This window comes from Mustela erminea, chromosome 8 (assembly GCF_009829155.1).
Source record: "Mustela erminea isolate mMusErm1 chromosome 8, mMusErm1.Pri, whole genome shotgun sequence".
Classification (NCBI taxonomy): Eukaryota; Metazoa; Chordata; class Mammalia; order Carnivora; family Mustelidae; genus Mustela; species Mustela erminea.
In genome coordinates this window covers 4,229,313-4,246,023 of record NC_045621.1, presented here as the reverse complement: position 1 = coordinate 4,246,023, position 16,711 = coordinate 4,229,313, and the positions used below count along the sequence as shown (strand labels likewise).

The 16,711-nt window shown below is 45.7% G+C and overlaps 1 long non-coding RNA gene across 1 annotated transcript; it reads right to left on the bottom strand.

The window, feature by feature from the left end:
• Positions 1-836: 836 nt before the first annotated feature.
• LOC116597183 lies at positions 837-16,363 on the bottom strand. The gene is made up of 3 exons (XR_004288482.1): positions 15,748-16,363; positions 15,507-15,663; positions 837-7,913 (listed from the first exon to the last, which is right to left on the bottom strand). It is a non-coding gene; the product is annotated as an uncharacterized LOC116597183 (long non-coding RNA).
• Between the last annotated feature and the right edge of the window lie 348 nt (positions 16,364-16,711).

Below are 16,711 nucleotides of genomic sequence, written 5' to 3'. Positions count from 1 at the left end.
CCCTGCTTTTTACGACTGTTTTATGGATGTCTGCCTCCCCCATCAGATTGTAAGCACCATGAGAGCAAAGAGCATGTCTACTATTCATCACTCTGTTCTCAGGACCCAGCTAATTTCTGACTGTCTCTTTAAGGACTGATTTTAAAAGAAAAAGTAATATTTTTCTTGGCTAACATCTTCCTCAAATTCAGAAGAATTTCAGTGTAATAAATATCATGCAATCTTGCCTTTAAAGGTGCAAGGTCATTGCTATAAAAAACATGGTGGTATACAGTAAACTTCTAGACCTTGAGGCTATAGGGATATCAACCAGTATGTTAAGAAGCTTCAGACTAATCATCCAGAAAAAAAGTGAGACAATTTTGAAGTTTTCAAAAGAGAATTTGAATTTTATTAATGCTCAGTAGAAAGCTAAGAGGTTGGTTCAATTACCACCTTTCAAGATAGGAAGCATTAAAAATAACAATATTATTATTATTATCATTATTGAATACTTACCGTGTACCAACAGTAAGCAAGAAGTTTAAGTACTTTATCCCACTTAATCCTCACAGCTGCCTTCTGAGAGAGCTAACTGGTAGAACCGCCATGTTACCAGTCAGGAAACTCAGGCAGGTTAAGAAAGATGTTAAGAGACTGTGGGTCTGGGTGGTTGAGTTAGTGTTCACACCCTAGGCAATCTGGCCGTACAGCCTGCATTTTTTAATGCTTTTAATGAGGAAGACGATGAGCAATTCTTTCCAAAAAGCCAGAAATTTGGCCAAGGAAAACTGATATTAAATTTGAGAGAACCTTCATTTGGTGGCAAAGAAAAACCATTTAGAAGCAATGAAACACTAGAATAAGCTGGGGTTTTATTTGTTAAGTTTTTATTTAAATTTCTTACAGAATAATATTAGTCACAGAGTAATATTAGTTTCGGGTATACAATATAGTGATTGAACACTTCCAAATGGAATAAGCTGTTTAAAAAAAAAATAAGTTGCGTGTCTATTCTGATTAACTTTGAGAACAGATGGACAGGCTTATAGCCCAGAAGGGTCAGTTAATGGTGTGTTCAAGAGCTGGGCTTGGACCCGCTGACCTCTTGGGGTCCTCTCCATTTCTCCAGCTCCGAAAGGTTGCTTAGTGCCGAGTTATCTTTGTCCTCAGCCTTTTCCCTGGATGAAAATTTGCCTAATGTCGTCAACTTTCTGCTATCCCAGGGTAACTTATCCAGGGCAAGTCTTGCTTTATCGAGTTTAGTAGTCACTTTGCTTAATGACTTGCTGTGTTAACAACTTGGCAAAGGCTTCATCCAGTCAGCACCTCCTCCTCAGTTTAATTACTTGCTTTGTTGACATTATACTGCCTTCGGGGAAACACTCTGAAATCCAGAACTTAACCAACCCCTACAGTACCCACCCCGCCAAAAGACGATGAGGTCACAAATTGTATTTCTGAGGAAAAAAAAGGAGAATTTTAAGAAATTGATGTGATTCTCATGAGGATTTTGATGAACTCAAAGAGCATTAAAAAAAAAAAAACGGTGAAAGAAAACAGTTTGATTGCTGAATCAGAATGGCAGGTTCCTATATGAATACAGTGTTAAAAGAAATCTTTCTTATCTTGAAACCTACTGAAAATATGCTAAGGATGCTTTAAAGAAACATTATATTTTAAACACAAAGAGACCAGTTTCCCAGGGCAAATGGCTTCTGTGTTGACAGCTGTTGTACAGAGGAGAGCGGGCTGGGGTTGGGGTCCCCACATCTCTTCCCAAGACTGTTCATGGAGATGCCCTGTTCCAAGGAGGCTGTTCCTCTCCAAGCCCATGCGCAGGTGAATCCCACTGCCGTCACCATGCGCTCAGCAGCAGGACTCAGACAAATGACTCACACTTGCTTTGGGGCCTTAAAATCTTAAAATCTGGATACTTATCTTCACCAAACACCACATATCCACCGGTCTTACCTAAAACAAAACAAAACAAAGAAAGAAACAAAGAAACAAAAATCTTCCCCAGTCCTTTACTGAATCATTAGAAGAATATGGAAATAAAAGCTGAGTTCTGCATCTGTCTGGACTCCAGGCAAATTCTCTGAAGGATTATCTTTTGCTTAGATAATTATAAAAAGCCCACACTACGGAGTTCAATCTGGTTTGTGGAATTTGAGATCCAAAGGTCAGAGGCATCTTTGTGCAACGACCTATTCATTTGCTTATGCAGTGTTTGAATAAAAGAGACCACTTTTTTATATATAACCGGTTAGCAGTTTTGACTGTCTTGAGAATAAGACAGTGGCAGTAGCCCAAAATGACCAGAGACTCTCCTGTATGTGAAGATGATTGACATTATCATTCCCCAGATACAATAAAACTCCAGTTTTATAAGGTACATCACATTTGGAATTATTAGCTCAGTATCTGCCTCATTTCCAAGGTCATTGCAGGCTTTGTCTGCCCAACAACGCTGAATGGTGCCCTAGGAACTATGGACATAGCACCCTGATCGTTTCCCTTTTATGAGACCGTGGAGATTAAGACGATCTTGTCTGTGCTGTATTCCCAGCATTTAGCAGAATCCTTGTCACAAAGTAAATGCTCAAGAAATAAGTAGGTGGGTGAATGAAAAAAATTAATGGTTTGGGTCTATTTTCTTTCTTTCCTCAGGACCCTGGGAGGATCACTTAATTCCTTTGTTTCCAAATCCAACTGTACTTCCTGATCACCTTTGGAGTTTTTTAAAAAACAGGGACTGGACCCACTTCCAGGCAGTCCAAGCAGTGTTTTACAAAGCTGCCACAACGGCCGATGCCGTGTGGGGAAGACTGAGAAGCAGATTTAATGCATCTGGCCTCACTTTCTCATCTGGGAAACAGCTGGCCCCGCGCTCTCACCGGATGCCCTGAAGATGCAGCTCAGTCCGTGCAGAGGACCCCGCAGAGAAAGGACTGCCTGTGACCGTGCAGGGCTGGATCAGGCGTGAAGGTGACCAAACACACATTCTACAACCCAGGTGCTTGCTTCTCTTCGGCACGTACATGACACATCAAATTCCAAGATGTGAACAGGATCGGAATGTTTTCTGGACAAATGAGCTCTCCCTTCTTTGTCCGTACTCTCCCACATCCCTTCTGCGACCTTGACCACAGCGCACCTACTTTAGATGCAAGCACAGGAAGGTCATGGGAAGAACAGAGTCATTTGGGGAATGACCATTCGTTCCTCCCTGGCTTTATTTCTTCACTCGCTCAGTGGTCACAACCGGTCATTTCAGTCTCGGGCACAATGCTGCCTCTGACAACTGACCCCTCCCACCTGCCAGTTGGGGCAGACACCACAGACGCTCCCCCTCGACTTCCCAGAATCCCTTTACTGTCTCTGCATGCCCATACCCCCAACTTAAGCACTCTTCGTGTTAACAGCACCCACTGGTGACCTTCTTCAGAGGACGAGTCCTGGGCTGCAGGAGCCACTGTGGTGTGGGACAGTGATGGAGCTTGTACCTGTGCTGGGACTTGTAGAGGAAGCCAAAGCCCAGCTCGCCTGCCTAGAGCCGGAAGAAACGATGCGGCGTCACTGACATTCCAGAGCTCCCGGGGGACCAGGCTGAGACCGAGACCTTACCGAAATGACAGCTTTGCCGGGCTTCTTCCCCTCCCCTACCCTACTTGCCTCAGCCCCTTACCGGTATCTCCCATAAGAACTTCCTCGGTAATCATTTGCCCACAACCCTTCATCTCGGAGTCTTCCTCCTAACCTCCTCATCTGGCTCAGCTATGGGTTTTATAATCTAGAAATACCTTTTTGTTTGTGCGAGTAGGGTCACCGAGATGGAACACGCGCCTGGTGTCGTAAGAGTTCAGTCTGTTCCTCTCTTCTTTTGTGACCTCAAGTCCTGTGTTCATCTTATTAATTCATATTGAATTTTTTGAGGTATTATTCACATACAGGAAAGTAAACCAATCTGAAGCGCATAGTTCAACAAATTTTTACATATGTACATCCCCCCACCCCATCACCACCACCCGGTCAAGATATAGAACATGTCCAGCCCCCGGGGGCGCCCCCACGTCCCCCCTGGTCAGCAGTCAACACTTCAAGCAGCCGCTGTGCTAACATCCGGCATCACAGATGAGTTTCCCCTGTTTTCGCCTCTTACAGATGGAAACCTGCGGTGTGCTCTTCCGTGTCCGGCCGTCTTGGTTCAGCGTGGTGTCGGAGGGTCTCGTCCATGTTGCATGTCCTGTTCGCTCGTTTTCATTTCTGTCCTCCATCGCATGGAAATAACCACAAGTTATTTACTCATTCTCTCGCTGATGGCAATTTGGGCTGTTTGCCGTTTGGAGCTGTTATGAATAAGGCTACCCTGAGCATTCTGTACGTGCGTCTGGCAGACATAAGCACTTATTTCTATGTGTGTACCCAGAACTGGAATTGGGGTTGTAGGTTCCATGATGAATTAGCTCTGGTTGGTGCTGTAGCAAACATATTACCGCTTTGCCATATTGGGGTACATTCCCCACTGGTTGAGTGCTTGCCTTTTAATTATAGTTCTTTTTTTCCCCCTCCAAATTTTTTTATAGTATAATTTTCACCCACAAAATTCATTACTTTTATTTGTTTGTTGCTTTTTGTTTGTTTATTATTTTTTAAAAAATTAACCCTTTTAAGTATGAAGTTTAAAACATTTTGGCTAGGATTATAGTTGTGTAACCAGCACCACAATCAAGATTGAGAACATTTCCATCACTCTTATTATCTTCTGTTTTAACATAGAAATGTTTACATTTCTGATACAACCATATATGACTTATCTCCCATTATTTCTCTACCTTTAAAATACTTTACGTGCTAATTCTTTCAGAGGAATCCTAGAATGACTCCACTAAGTATCCGAGGAAGTGCCATTTCCTTCTTATCTAGAAACACAAACAGGTAATAAATTTAGATCTTCGCTGTCGAGTCGGACAGGGCAGCATGGGGATCCCAGTCACTTCCTCGCTGGATGTCGTTAGGAAGGCCACTAGCCATCATGGTATCATTTTCTTCTTCTGTAACGTGATTCCAGTAATGGTACCTATGGTGCTGTTTGCCAGGCCCTGTTCTCAGCACTCTATTTGTAATGTCTTATTAAATCTTAGAACAATCCTGTGAGGCACGGATTGGTCCTCTCCTGATTTTATAACCGAAACCCAGAGAAGTTAAGTAAACCGGGTCAGGCTCAAGGGCGGTGCGCTGGCTACAGCAGAGCTTCTCTGCTTCACAGATAAGGAGGTGACGCAGGGAAAGAAAAAGCACAGCACCGAGCATGAACGGCGCAGCAATGCTAACTTTTATTATTATTATTCATCTTCGTTACATATTTAATAAGGTGATATAATTGTCTTCACGTACGTCATGCACATTTCTTGTTAAAGCTTCTCATAAATATTTTATGCCCTTTCATACTTTTGTGCATGGGGTATCTCTTTTTCCCGTATGTTTTCTCATTGGTTCTTCTGGAATGTAGTGAAAGCTATTGACTCCTATCTCCTAGCTAAAAGAGCTCCAGCAGCACATCAGGACCTTCTAAAACATACCTCCAAAAAGAAATTTTAATTATGTTTAGTGTTCTTTTAACATCAAATGGAGTTAGTAGATAGGCAATGAAAAACATTAGAGATTAGAAATAACATTTTAGATTCTTTTTCCTTTGGTTAAAGAGAAGAAAAGAGGGGAAATGTAGAGAGAACCACTGCGCGCCGGTGAGAAGAGCACACAGGAAGCCGCAGCACGCTACCGCCACCCGCCCCCAAACCCACTGTATTCTCAAGCTCCTTTTATGTAATGCTTCAAAACAATATTTACAGCTTAAACTCACTAAGGAGATCTTTGTTCAGTTTTACTGAGATATAATTGACATGGAGTGTTATGGCATACAGCAAAATGATAGTAAACTGTTTGATGTCTTCTCGCCGTTGAGATTCTAAGAAGCGCAAACACTCTGCCTACCTACATGTTGACATTGTACGGTTCTTGTTAATCGGTCAGAAAAAGGAGGGCAGGGGCTATTTCTTCTGAAAAATGGATTTGTCTTGACTATATAGCCGAAAATTGTACTCGTTGGGGAAGGGTGTGGGACGATTTCCTCTTGGGTAAAACACTGAAAAGTTTTGACTTTTGTAAATATATTTACAAGTGACTGTATCAGCTCCCTTGAGGACACCGTGTGCCGGTGAAGGTGTCCCCGTGTCAGCCTAACAGGACAGATTGGCTGCGGGTCAGGAGGCCGACGGGTAAAGACACTACAAAGAAGAACAAAAAGGATATTAACCAAGGGACTTTTTGCAAAAGGTGTGAGTGGGGAGAGAACCTGATAAAAAGACAGGTAGTTTATTGACCACTGTGGGGAACTCAGGAGTGCCGGTGTTCAAACGCAGCCGGTCCACTCACACAATGGTCGGTCCCTCCAGATGTGCAAACACGAGAGGAACCCTCGCATCGGTCTCCTCAGTTATTCTTCCCAACGTTAGAGGGGATCTGGGTTTGCAGGTCGAAAGGGACAGGTGGAGGTTAAAATTCAGCAGAAACTCACGTGGCCAAACCAGGAGCCCTGGCTGGGGAAGGGGAAGAGGCTGTGGCATGTGGGCTGGTGCAGCTGCTCTGGTGTCCTTCGTTTTGTCTGACCAGGTTATGTGTCTTCCGTCTGCTCTCCTACCTTGTGCTGAGCGGGGACAGCAGTGAGCAAAGTCTAAGGTTCCAGCCATGCCAGTGATGGGCTGTAAATCAAACTATGGAGTAGAGTGTTAGAAAGTTCTATTGGGAGGGAAGGCAGAGACCTGGGCTCAGTCGGCTTCTCAGTAATGAAGCTTTTTCTTCTCCATTTACCCGACCTCTACATCTATTTCTCAATTCATTCTGAATTTGGGCAAAGGGGCGTATGATATTTTGGACCTCTAAAAATTCCATCGGAGAGTTACCAGGATAGTCTCTGTTTCCATCTCTCAGCAGCGCTTTCCTCTGTATGCTTCACTCTCAGGCAGACTTGCTTCCTTTTGGAGTAAAGAGCAAAGTTCAAGGTTGCCAGTGATCTTGCAGGTCACAGTAGCTGTGAAAAGAGCTGGTAACTCTAGCAAACGTCATGGGGGAATTTTCCACGGTTCAGCTTGGGTCATGCATGTATCTCTCGCTGGGAATGGAGCCCCCTGATTGGCCACATCCGCGTGCCTGGACGACTCCCATTGCTAGGACGTGGGTCAGCCTCACCTAGACCAGACAGGGCCAGAGCGTGACAGGAGACGGCCCTCGTAGCGGACTGAACAGACAGTAACTGGTTTATTCTCAGTAAATTGCTAAGGGCTTTGAAATGCTTTAAAACATCCTTATTTCTTCTTATTACTGGTTGTCAACTTTGGCTACACACTGGAACCACCAAGGGAACACACAATCCCAGACCAATTAAAGCAGAGCTTCTTGAGGTTAGGACCCTGGCATCAGCATTTCTATAGCTCTTGCCAAGGTTGACAAACACATGGTATGCAGAGCTTTCTTCCTTCGCCTGTGGCCGAGGAAGAAAGGCATTGATCTTATTCTGCAGCTAGCTTTACCTTCGATTCAGAATGGGAAGCCTGCAGGTAGAGCAAGGTTCTGGGAAGATGGACGTACAGCGACACCGTTTTGAATCTTTCTGTATTTGTACATGGAAACAGACAGAACAACTAAATAGAAAAACCAAAAACCCATGAATGATGGATGCAACCCAACTGGGTACCAGCTATTCCCACAGACTATGAGGTAAGAACAGGTGATGCAAACCACAGACAGCGTCTGCATGAAAAGATCCGGAGAAGAAGCGGCTGGGGACCCGGAAGAGTGAGACCGGGAGATCCGCGACGCCGGGGGGTCTGAGGCCACAGCTCCGTGGGATGGGGCCCCATCCAGAGAAGTTCCTAGAAGCGGAATCAAAGTGAACAGAGCAGGGTCGGCAAAAACGAAGGAAAGGTGGGGCCTGGGTGGCTCAGCTGATAAGCGTCTGCCTTCGGCTCTGGTCATGATCCCAGGGTCCTGGGATAGAGCCTGGCCTTGGGCTCCTGCTCAGTGGGGAGCCTGACTCTCCTGCTACTCCTCCTGCTGCTCATGATCCATCTCCCTACTCTCTCTCTCTCCCGAATAAGTAAATTGTTAAATTTAAAAAAAAAAAAAAAATGAAGGAAAGAGTAAGTCCCCCAGTGTGGAGAAGACAGAGTCAGGAACTCTTCTGAACAAAATAGTCAACTCCAAAACACGGAAGGCAAAACACTAGACTTTAAAAAAAGCAATTATCGGGGCGCCTGGGTGGCTCAGCGGGTTAAAGCCTCTGCCTTCGGCTCAGGTCATGATCCCAGGGTCCTGGGATCGAGCCCCACATCGGGCTCTCTGCTCCGCGGAGAGCCTGCTTCCTCCTCTCTCTCTGCCTACTTGTGATCTCTGTCTGTCAAATAAATAAATAAAATCTTTAAAAAAAAAAAATTAAAAAAAAAAAAAGCAATTATCTTTCGTGGTCTTCAGCCTCTTGTGCTTCTTGTTACTCTTTTTTAAGATTTATTTATTTTCATTTTATTTTTATTTGAGAGAGAGAGGGATGCAGAGGTGGAGGGGCACAGAGCCCGATGTGGGGCTTGATCTCAAGACTCTGAGATCAGGATCTGAGCCGAAACCAAGAGTCTGATGTTTAACCAATGGTACCACCAGGTGCCCCCATGCTTCTTGTTATATAATACTTTTCGTCTCCTGAGCTTGCACTGCTGGAGTAACAAGCGTGTATTTGCTAATGTATATATGCTACCCAAGCCATATATGTACATGTAAATTACTATGGAGAAACAGGATTCTAAAATACGAGCACCTAAACTAGCTTATACACCCCAAACACAGGGCCGGTGGGACCCACCTGGCGATTACCCAAGTGAGGCCTGGTACCCGGTTCACCTTGTGAACCCAAACCAGGTCACCAAGAATGAGAGCAGGACACCCCAAGGCTGACTGTATGAAGACAGCCTCCCGTGCCATAGCTTTGCACCGCAGCCGTGGTGTCGTTAGACATTTCCCGACCCCACCAACCGAATGAATGAGTCGAAAATAAGAACGAACGTAGAGTGTAAGGAAAACTTTAAATCAGTTTTTTTTTAAGTGAACTTTAAAAATCAAGTAAGCATTTAAGGAAAATTATTTAACTTACTGAAAATTATTTAATGAGAATTCTTTGGAATGTTCAATTTGAAAACATCTACTCTTGGACTCCATTACATTTCAGGAGCCCTAAGATCACATGTCGGTCTTTTCTCTGCCATGACAGACAGATGAGCCCCTTCATGAACATACATGATTTCTCACCACTGTCTGCAGATCAACCATGATTCTAGCCTTCTCGCCCTTACGGCAACATACTAGAATGCAAGTGAGAGATAAGATCTCAAGTCCCCTTTATTTAAAAAACAAGGGAAAATCTTAGAAAAATTCAGTACAACTGTGGTCAATAACTACACAGTGGTTAGGGCTTTGGCACGGGAACAGACTTAATTTGAGGGGTACTCCAACCACTACCTCAGGCTACGTCTCCAGGTAAATGACCTGACGTCTCTAAGCCTCATTTTCTCTATCTGTAAAATGGGTTTAATAAGTGTATGCTTGCTGTTGATAATAAAATAAAACCACGAAGGCAAGGCATTTAGCTCAAACCCAAAATGTTGGCTGCTAATAATAATAATAATGATAATTTCCAGTAACAATCCTCAGTATGAACAGCAATATAAAAAAATGCCCCTGGAAACCAATTAATTTAATTAGTCTGTTTCGCTCTTAATAAAATTCTTTCATTCTTTATATATTTCCCTCGCTTGGTACTTAGGTTGAAAAATCACTTATTACTAAATTTTAAAAACGATGAGCGCCGTCTCTGTCCAAGCCGCACGCGTATCTGATGGGAGCTAGAAAATGGAGTATTAGGGGGTCTCCCGCCTTCTTTGGCTTGTATTTGCGTATTACTAAGGTTTCGGGGTACGCCTCAAACTCAGAATCATTTTACAGCCCAAGTAACATCCCGAGGGGCGGAGGCCTGTAGAGACCGCACATCCGCCTCCAACAGGGGCCGGCAAACGGGGAGCTCGACCCAGCCCGCCGCTGCCCAGTACAGGGTGACCCTCCCAGTGCAAGGGGAGGGCCGGGTGTGGGGGTCACAGATGCGCCCGCTGGTTGCAGGGAGGGCCGGGGCTCACCCTAACACTTGTGTTCTGAGCTGCCCAGGCCCCAGGAACTGGGGAAACAAGCCACCCTCAGTTTTAGATGCTGGAGTCAGGAGAGTATGGCCGGATGTGGTTGCCAAGGCCTCATTCTGAGTGACTCCTCACCCAGACAACTAACCACTGGTGGGCCTAGCATCTGTGCAGACAAAGGCTTAGAACCCGTTTGGCGTGGTGCAGTTTACTGTGATCTTTCCAGCCATTTTCGTCTCCAAGCTGTTGGCCCGGAGAATTATTTACATTTTAATTACAAGTGCTCAGCCACCCAGGAGGAGAGGCGAGCAGCTTACTGACTTCCCACGGGCAGCTTCTGAGGAGGTCGTGGGGCCAGGCTTAGGAGCCCTTGAACCACAGAGAAGTCTGTCTTCCCAGAAGGGCACCCCCTGGTCCTGACGCTTTGCTTCTTCTCTGCTGGGGCTTCTCCCGAGGACCCAAAGGGAAACGGGCTGCTCGGGGCAGCCAGCCAAATCCTGCTGCAGTTTTGTCACCTCCCTTTTCTCTGGGTGAAGCAAACTTCGAGCAGGTTCTACTTGCAGAGACGTACAGCTCGCATCAACGGAGCCGCGCAGGGGAGTGAATCTCTTCTCTGTGCCTTTTCAGATAAGCTTATCCCTTTAGTCATGTAACCTTCTTCCTTGTTTACGGAGAAATGTTTAGGAATATTAATCAGCCTCATCCCCCATCTAAAACAGAATACGCTAACCAGAAAGCAAACTTCCCGGGATGACACATGGCCGTCGTCATCATGAAGGATCAGCCACTGAGATGGACTCCGACAGCCCCACGAGCTGGGAGGGGCCGGACTTGTTTGCCCGTCATTAATGATCCGGGCTTCTGGTTTCCACCTTTCTGTCTCTTCTGTCCGGCCGCTGCTTCTAACAGCCCTTTTCTCCACTTCTAATGTGCTATTTCCAATCTGCCCTGAACTGGGAAATCAGATACGCCCATTTGCTAGAACTCAACGCCTGACCCGCTGTTCTGTGAGCAGAGTGTATAGACTTCAGTGCACACTTGCCTGTTACTGAGCATGCTTTGGGCTGTAAATAGTTGAAAATCCCGAGTCATCGTGGCTTAAGCAGTAAGGCAATATACTGTGTCCTTGAATAGAGAGGTTCCAAGGAGGACAGAGTCCAGGCACAACACTTGAGGCCCTGTTTTAGGGCTGGGGAATTCTACTCACTCTGCTTTCTTCCACACTTAGCTCATCCAGCTGGTGGCAATGTGCTGTAGTGGTTCCAAAGGCACATCCCAGACACAGCGATGTTCCAAGAAAGAGGAGAGAACATCTCCTTCTGTGTCTTTTTTAGGGGAAGGAAACTTTTTCCAGACCTACCCTACCCGCCTCCAGCCAACTTCCCCATCAGGGCCTCACATTGCCTTGCCCAAATCAACCCCTGACGAGAGGCCAGAACTCCCAGGACTGACTTGGGCTCACCAGCATCCACCCTGGACCGAAGTGGAATTCTCTGAGGAAAAAGTAGTTGATGGGAAGGGAACCCACCATGTATGCTAGAAACTGAAATGATTTGTCTGCTCATGATTTTCAAACACTTTTTGTAGATTTGCAACTGGGTCTATAATTAGTTCAGATCTGGAGCGAATCACTTCTAGAAAACTGAGGTATTGTTTGAATTAAAGTGAAATGGTAACCAGAGATATTTAGTGAACAATGACCTTTCAGACTACATGGATCCGTAAATGAAGACAAAGTTCGGGGACTGCTTCTCTGTGAATATTACAGCACTTGAATGACTCCACCTACAGAAGAAAGATGACACAGCTTGTTACAAGGAGACGTTCACGAGAGGGAGCCGTTGGGTGAAGGAAGGGGAGGCGCCGTGGAGGTGGTTGGCCGGCGTGACGGCCAGACCGCCCTCACATGACGGCAGGTGAGTAAGTGCAGGAAGATCCTGGGAGCCAATATGTTCCTCGTGAAGCACGTTAAGAAGGAAGTCTTCAACCGAGACCATTCTTTAGGGTGTAAGCAGTCATGGATAAGTTAAGCAAACTTATATCTTCTTTTATTGCAGCTCTAGAAAGCTTCTCCTTCTATAAGGAACTCAAAGGAGTAGCTCTTCAGTGAACACAAGAACACACAGAGCTGTTCCTATAGATCAACTAACGGGCCCCTCTCGTCTTCCAGAGTTCAAGCTTCCAGAAGACATCAGCTTTCCCCAGTGGTCCCGGACTCTCCTCCCCACCTCCGCGCGGGACGTGGTGTTACTTCCCTGCTGCCTTAGTACTCTGTGCACACCTCCAATGCCTACACTTACCACACGAGATTACAACATTGATTTTTGTCTTTTTCCCTAAATTCCAGGGATCTTGATAGAGGAACCAGGTTCTACCTATCTTGTCTCCACTGGATTCTGGTGCGTAATGATTCTCTCTCAGAAGGATGGGTTGGTAGTTGGGTACAGAAACTAAGGAGCAAACAACCAATGACTTGTCCCATCCTACTGGGGAATTCCGCTGCATAGTTAGGCTAGGACCCTAGATTCCAGGGCTATTTTCCAATCCGCAGATCTCCTGGGTCTAGGCAGATGTTGTTGTTGCTGTTGGGGATTTTGTTTGTCAACATCTCTAAAATTTTGCTGAGTAGGTACAGTGTTTTGGTACTGGAGGCAAAAGGACCTGAAAATCCTAGCATCAGGATGTTCAGGCTTTGAAGAATAGCGCTGTGGCTCGAAAAGACTTTCTATGAACAGCAAAAGACTCCAGATTATCTTCTCGAGTTGCATACCAGCCATTTAGGCAACTGAACTCTAAACCTGTCGCTTACCCTCCTCATCCCCGGAGAAACGGAGAGCAGGAAGCTGTGAACAGGGGCGTTACAGCCACTAGAAGTCCCCATCATTCATCTAGCTTTTTTCCAACTTCCCTGGAAACTCAACATCTTGAAGGATGAAGGTTTCTTTCTTACTTTATTGCACAGGTTTAGTGTCACTTCAGCTTTTAATGAGATCGCAGCACACGCTTGTCTTGCATTAGAACCAGGCAGGAAGTCTTCCATCAGTTATAGCCAGAGCAGCCCCAAGGCTTCTTATGGACTAAGTGGTCACCTTAAGTGATGGGAAAGAGCCCAGCTTATTCTTGTTCTAGTTTGTATTTGCCCAACATTCCACCAGAGCCACATACCTGTTGGAACATTTACACCTCTCACTGCAGAATGGAACCCTGGCTTGTCTCTGAAATATTAGAACAAGCCCTTACGAGTGGTGGGCGTACTCCAGACGGCAGACTGAACTGGCTCTCAGAACGGGTGAAAGCATCCTCTTTGCTTCAGAGTCCAGCACTTGTGTGAAGTATCAGCATATCAAGCCCTGGAAATGCGAAGACCTTTCAATTTTCACAAACTGCAGCAGATAATGTGACCCAAAACAATTTGGCTAAATGAAATTTCGCCAAGTAAAAATTGACCAAATGCAAAGTGTGCTAAGGTATTTAGTTTCAAACTAATTTGGTCAGTAGGCATATTGGTAAAATAATATTTATATGAAAATGAGTAAACCGCAGTGATTCTTCTTTTAGGGTTTGGGACCGTGGGGTATACTCGACGGGGTGACTGTAGCTCTCTGTGTGTCGTCAGCATTTTTATCTGATTGTTATAATGGTTCCTTTTTTTTTTTTTAAGCTAATTTCTTACGTTCTTGGCTTCTTACAATACTGAAAAGGTGGGGGGAAAGGCTTGTTCAAGAACAACAGAATGACGTACTTGGCAACAAAAGCAGATTAGGTTAAAACAACAAAATTTCTGTAAATAGGGGAATTCATTGAGACAGAAATTTCACATATTTTCTTCCATGCTTGAGTTCATTATTTAAGTTATTTTGTTAATTTTCTCTCGGCATAAAAACAATGTTGTGTTATTCAACATACACAAAAATTACAAAATATGGACCTGCAAAAAGAGACATTATGAAGACTCATAAATTCACTTTGAAACCTTGAGTTAGGAGTCGTTTCCTTCCAGGACACACACACACACACACACACACACACACACACACACACAGGTGGTGATAAAGCCGATCTGGAAACTGGTGCACAGGAGACATACCGTCGGGGCTGACACAAGGGCTACCCTTCAGCTGTGGCAAAGTGAAAAGAAATGTGAATCCCGTAACGGTGTGCAGAATGGACCGGTCAAGAGGAAGTGAAAAGCTTCTGGTGCTTCCGTCTGAGGGAAATGCCACGGCAGGTGTTTTCAAAGCGGGGAGAGAGTGACGGAGAGGTTAACGTTCTCGACGACGCCTTCCTGTGAATAAAACAGGGTCCGGGAGCGGCGGGACTGGGGTCCGGACTGGCAGGGAGGGAAAGCAGTAGGATTTCTTTAACAGTCACCTCGGATATTAGATAAAGACCTTAAAGGATTTTTCTCTTTAATAGAAAAGAAGCTTCAGTTGGGGGGTGGGTAAAGAATGTTTCAGGACATGCTAGCCTACCTGCCTTGCCAGGAAGGTTTAAAAACAAACATAAATCTGCGACAAAACAAGCAGGCTGAGGGACAGGTCAGTAACTGCACAACTGTTAGCCAAGGCAGACAGGTTTGGAGCAGCACACGGTTCTCTTAACATACAACCCCGGCTGCCAAAAGCCACTGGCACTGCCTTTTTGTTGCCTTCTTATTTTTGTCTGTTAAAAAGCAGAGGAAAGGCCCAGCCCTTCCTGAGCAAAATCAGAAAGCAGCATAACCTCTGTCTCCCTTTGCTTCGCCCTGGTAACTCTCTCCTCCTCCAACTTAGAAGAATGTTGCAACTAGACGGAAAGGAGGGAGCGGAGGCATTTAGCTCTGCCTTCCTGAGGTCCAGCCTTGCTAGAGAGTCAGGACACAGTCCTAAAGCCTGGGGGCTCTGGGAAATGAAGACACCAGTAGCGGAACTAAACCCTGCAGGTGGCAGAACCCGGAGGAACAGAGAGGTGGGCTTACGGGAGCTCCCGTCTGTTCGCACTTTAGACCCAATGTTCTCATGCCCTTCCACCCCAAGAGAGCTAATCTTTGCTTGGTATTTCCTTACCTATACCATAAAGAAGGTTTTAAACCAGAACTAGCCCTTAGTGGGGCTGCTAGGAGTCTATCCTGGCATTTAGGGATTTGGGGCAGGAGGCTGCATTGTGTAAGGACCTAAGGCTCCTAGTGACAGCTCTAAGGCTCGGAGCCCCACCAGCTGAGCACAGCTCTCCCAGCCCGGCTGGTTTCGTCTGTCTTCACCCCCTTGTCTACTCTCTCCTTGTGCCCCAAGATACTGAGCATACAGGACTCACCGCCCTGTGACTTCTCCTCCTGTGCCCGTGTCTCCACACCTCCTGGCCCCACCCTGCAGGCCAGCCCAAGCATGGGATCATAGCCTCCCTGTCCAGCGGGTCGTCATCCAGACTCCAGACACCTGATCCGGGCTCTTCTGAAAGCAGTTGAGCGCAGCTGCATGGAGAGAAAAAAAGAAGTGAACCCAAGAGCCTCAGTCATGGGCCTTGCAAATGAGGAGGGAACAGAAGAGCCTACGACCTGCTGATAGCAAGTCATGATGTCCACGTCCTGCATGATTCAGATTCTGACGGGAGGCTGATATCTCAGGTGACTGTTCCAGAGGACACATGTGTTCATTGCCCAAGTCAAGACGGAATCCGGCTTACACAAATATGCCCCCCAACTGGCATGGCTGTCTCCATCAAGGCCACACACAGACAGAAGGAAAACCATGATCTTTCTAGAAATGCTCACGCTGGTAAGAGTTTGGGCAAATATTGAGAAAGCCTTGCACTGAAAGTATTCACAGATACGATGAAACTAATGAAAGTCCAAATCGGTTTTTTAAGCGTGCCTTGTTCCTATAAAATATTAATTGGGGATATATCTACACAGAACAATATATTTCATAAATATCATTCTCTAGTGTGAAATATTGATTCCATATTTTTATAGTAACAATCAAACAAAGAGACGGAACTTCACCCAAGCTCTGCCTGCCTTCTGAAGTGATAAGCCTGCTCAACTGAAAATACTCCTTCTATATCTGTCAAGTTGATAAAGGTTTTCTGGAAAAAAAAAATATTGCTTTTCTGTTTTAAAATTGAATCACAGCAAGTATGCATGGACACCAGCTTCTAGAAATGGAGCTATTTTTAAATAGAACCTGGGGTCCATAAGTGACTTCACCGGTTGTCTTCCCGGCCTCCAAAAGCCGACGGAGGCTAATCGAAAGATGTCAGCAACCAGCCCAGGTAAACCCACGTGCCGCACCGACGCGTCCGTTGCCCTGTGGGACCCCAGGATGCTGCGGTCTCAGAACTTGCCGTGGAGAAGGCTGATCAGGAGAGCAGGGAGCTGCCACCGGAGCCGAGGGTGGGGTGGGGCAGGGTGAATGGGAGAAGAGTGCAAAGACCTACGGGGCCTCGGCGGGAGAAGGGAGCCCAAATGCTTGTTGACAGAAATGTCGTGCTACCATGCGTGAGAGACGCAGAACGGGAGC